The sequence below is a fragment of the Polyodon spathula genome, unplaced genomic scaffold (genome assembly GCF_017654505.1).
Source record: "Polyodon spathula isolate WHYD16114869_AA unplaced genomic scaffold, ASM1765450v1 scaffolds_4136, whole genome shotgun sequence".
Lineage (NCBI taxonomy): Eukaryota > Metazoa > Chordata > Actinopteri > Acipenseriformes > Polyodontidae > Polyodon > Polyodon spathula.
Window position 1 is genome coordinate 1 of NW_024475593.1, and position 4,343 is coordinate 4,343.

The window sequence follows — 4,343 nt, forward strand, 5'->3', positions numbered from 1 at the left end:
TGTGGAAATCGGTTGTAGCCTAGTCATTCAAGGCTCCCATAGGTTTCCCCAGTACTGATAACAGTCCAACACTATATACACATAATGGAACACTACATCACAGTACCAGTAGCAAGTCTTTCATTTGTAATATGTAGGATTGAATTGTTAAAGAAATACCCTTTAGATTAACAGAAAGTTAAAGCAGGCTAGCCCAGCTCAGTAGCATTGAGAGCTGCACTTACCCTGCACTTCCACAAGCTGCAGGGGGTGGTACAGGGATTCCTTACTGAGCACGACAGCATGGTCTCGGGCCACATGCACCATGGTCAGGGGGCCAATGGTGATCTCCTTTACATGCACTCGGGGGTCCTGGCCAGCTACACAGAGGAGGAGACAGGAGGGCAAGGTTACTGGCATTGCTGAAACCAAGTAATGCACTGGTGATTGAGCTACTCCACAATGCAACTCCATTGAAAGGGAGCACATGGTCAAAAAAAGGTTAGAAATGCTTTAGCACTAGCAAAGTCACTAGAGCCCCTTTTCTTCTGATCAGTCTCGTTTCCAGTTTGGCTCATGCAAATGTGGAAGAATGCAACAAGTTGTTGCTTCCTGGTACCTGATCCCCTTCATGGGTTTAAACTCTCACCAATGGTCTAGCTGCAAATCAGACCAGCTGACCTACTGCTACTGCAAAAGGTCAGTCATTAAGTTGAATTTGAAGCACTGGTTTGAACATCTTTAACTCTTTACTGCCCTGTCTGTTCCCATACATATTTTCTCAATGTCAAGCATATGGGACACTGGGCAGCAAAGGCTTAAGACTGAACTGTAGTTGCAATGACAGTATTTGTGCAGCTTGGTTAGAGTTCCAGTCCTATGAAGAGGCCTCTGCCAGGCTGGGTGTTCACACAGTACCTGGATCAAGAGGAGCCGCGCTCTTGTGCGGCCACTTTCCTCCCCAGTCAGGCTGGTTGATCCCAGGCAGGAATCCCGTAGTTCGCCACATGCCTGGGAAGAAGGAGAGAGGAACCGAGGTGTTAACTCAGAGGTGTTACGTTGATTAACCAGACCTTCCCCTCGTTTCCGCTCCCATCTGAATGCTTTTACCAGCTTTTTTTTTGCCCCAAATCTTTACGAAATCGTTACCGAGCCTCCAGTGTCTTCCCTCGTGGACTACACTCGGGTAAAAGAAGATACTCAAGAGAAAATGTCGAAAAAACCGATTACGCACTTCTAGCCCTTCTACCTTCTTCACGTTCTAATAAGAAGGCCTGTGACCCAGGAAAGCTTGAATGTAGTTCACCACGACGAAGAGGACGCATGGGCTAGGGGAAGTACCAAAAAAAAAAAGGAACGAAATAAATTTAAAGAGGGTTTGAGAGTGGTCCCAAATCGACGTTTAGTCTGGCGACTGGAGGGATACTATGACGGTTTTCGACGTTTTCGCAGTCAGGAGAGGAGGGTAACGGTTCGAACTTTTAAACTGGGGGGGTAAACTGGGTGTGTGTGGGTGGTGTGACAAGGGAACTTTGTAAGACGATTGAGAATGGACGGTACAGACACCGGGTATGGTATAAAAAAAAGAGTTAAGTATCCGTATACCCTGGGGGGGGACGGCTTCGGTTTCCGAGGTAGAAAAATTCTGACTTGACATCAACGTTACCGTCTATGAAACGAACGTCGAACCGAAGTCGAACCAATCTCAAAGGGGCAGGATACTCGAGCCATAGAGACGGTCACCCACAGTGTGGAGGGAGCCTGAAAGTAGTAAACTCGCTCTCGCCGTATAGAACAAGTGCGGTGAACAGGGAGGGGTCAGCGATACCACTCTAGGTCCGTCCGTTCCTTAGGCAATCAAGCGGTTACGACCCTCTCCGTACCCTCCTACACTCCCTGGCATCTCCTCCCTCCTTGTGCTCCCATAAAGAGGCAGGCCCTAAGCAGGAGCCAGCGTCATAGCACCCACACACTGCAGAGGCGCCGTCCTCAGAGACCCACCTGGAGAAAGAGACACAGCATGAATGGGCAGGCACAGAGAGCCAGCTAGAATCCTAAGTCGATCCCTAAGTTCCTGAACGTCTCCTGTCCTCGGTAGTTGCCAGGGTTGTGAGTTCCCTAATAACCATGTTAAGTTGGTCCCGTGTGTCCCCCTTCCTTCCCTCTCCTATTTATAAAGACGTTCTCCAGTTTATTGTTTGAACTATACTTTGCATACATACTATTTTAGTTGTCCTAATCTTGGCCTCGTACCCGTTCGTTGTCCCGGTTCCGTTTGTCCCGTTGGATCGTAGATTATCAAAAAAAAAAAAATTTTTCGTTGTGTGTTGGGGTTAGTCACACTTTTCTCTGAACGTTAGTTTGGTCCCGGCAAACAGAGCTGCAACTGGGCTACAGAGGTAGACTGGCATGATTGCAATGGCAAAGTTCATCCCACAGGTGCTCATCTGAATTGATGCATGCTTAGGTAGACCTGTCTCCTAGAGACCATCACAAACAGCATGGTGGAATAAGGGGGCAGGGTCTGGATTTAAAGGCTAGTCTTCAGCAGAGGATCTGATCACTCTTGCACAGCTTACCTGTTGGTTTGCTTCTGGTAGGAGCAGGCCTTGTTGGAGGCATCAGCTGGTTTGTCAGCATTGACTGCCCTCAATGTGCAAGTCACATAGATCCGAAACAAGAGGGAGGAGGTAAAGAGTCATAATGGGAATATGGTCAAACCGTATAGCATATCAATGCACCAGAGAGCAAAACTCTAATCATAGTATACTGTGACATGTTAAAAATGACCCAGGTCTAGCTAAGCCTTACCAAACTCCCGGAATCCCCCTGGAACCTGAAAGCAGCAATGTCAAAGCGCAGATTGTTCAGAGCAGGTTCCAGCCCTCCTTCGCCTCCGCACAGCTCCTCATTCCAGACCTCGGAGAGACGAATGGTAGTCCGCACCCTCTCTCGCTCGGTTGCTTCTCTGGGTTCTCCCCTCGCTGTCGACCCCTCGACCCTCTCTGTTCCTGATCTCTCTGTTTCGTCCTCCTCTCCTTCCCTAATGTGGAGGTTTGTGTCGATAGTTTTGTCCCCAAAGTTAATTTCGTCCCTCAACGTCGGTTCGGCAGCAACACATTCATTAGGTCGCAAGAGTGGGTTGCGACAGGGTCTGCCGGGCATAGACCGGGTCTTCGGGAACAACGGCACAGTCCCAGCAACCGCTACGTGATGCAGCTGTCGACATACAGCCGCAGTGGCACGTGGTTGTCAACAGCAACAGAAGCCTCAATGTGAAGGACATCACCCAGGTAGATGACATTGGAGACACTGTGACCACTCCAGTTATCTGGAACAGGAAGCAAGTAGACACATTATACAGAGACCACAATTAAAACACATGATACATGAACCTCTACTACAGGAAAGAACGCACCAGCAAATCCTTACTACAGGACCACTCCAGTTATCTGGCAGAGGAATTGTGCACTGGCAACAAACAGCTGCAGGAACCCTCCATGCCAGGGGTGTGCAATGAGTCCTGGAGGGCCCTTCCGCTCCAGGGTTAAACAAACTACTTCAGGGCCTGGATGAAGGTTTTTAATGTCCAAACCTTGTCGTTTAGTGGTCATCACCTTCTGGGTCAAATCCGGTTTGGGGAGAGGTACCTGTCTGACCTTTAGTGGTGGTCTGTGGCCAAAGTCAGCCTTTCCACTTCTGGTCTTTGTTCCAACCCCGCTGTAAATTGCTTCATTATACAGCAGCCTATGCACCGCATGGGGAAATCCTATTTGTATCTGTTCCCACGGAGTTATAAAATAAAGGTGGTTGCATAAATAGAGTTCTCTTATTGGAAGGATAGGCGGTTTATTTTATTAGTAAGTCATACAAGCAGCGATGTGCAACTATGTTGCAAATTTAACACAACTCTATACAGACACACACAAGCTGCCGCAATCCTGGAGCTGGATGCTGAACAAAACCGTGCTGGCGACGCTGTCGGAGGAAGTGGCCGAGCAGCCCGCGGACCCCACGCTCAAGTCGGCGCTGTTCACCAGGTAGCCGATCCCGAACAAGTCCCGGTTCACCGTCACGACCATGGCGTCTTTCCTGCAGTCCAGAGTGACCGAACTCGACAGCGACAGGTCAGCTCTCTCCTCGGAGCGAGGGGGGGCTTCGCCTGAAATGCCGCTCTCGGCGCAGGAAACAACTGCGCTCCAGGAGGCTGCAGGTACGGCGCTGCGTTATAAACCTGCTGATCCAGCCAGTTCCACCCAAAAGCGCCGTGGAGCTGCACCAGTAAAATCAAAGCGAGCAAAAGCGCTGTCTGAACACTATACTATACTCACCGGAATCAATTAACGTGTTAAACCTGGCTGGGT

The 4,343-nt window shown here is 49.4% G+C and overlaps 1 pseudogene; it reads right to left on the minus strand.

Moving 5' to 3' along the window:
• Positions 1–3,185: 3,185 nt before the first annotated feature.
• LOC121312611 lies at positions 3,186–4,300 on the minus strand (annotated as a pseudogene).
• Positions 4,301–4,343: the final 43 nt, after the last annotated feature.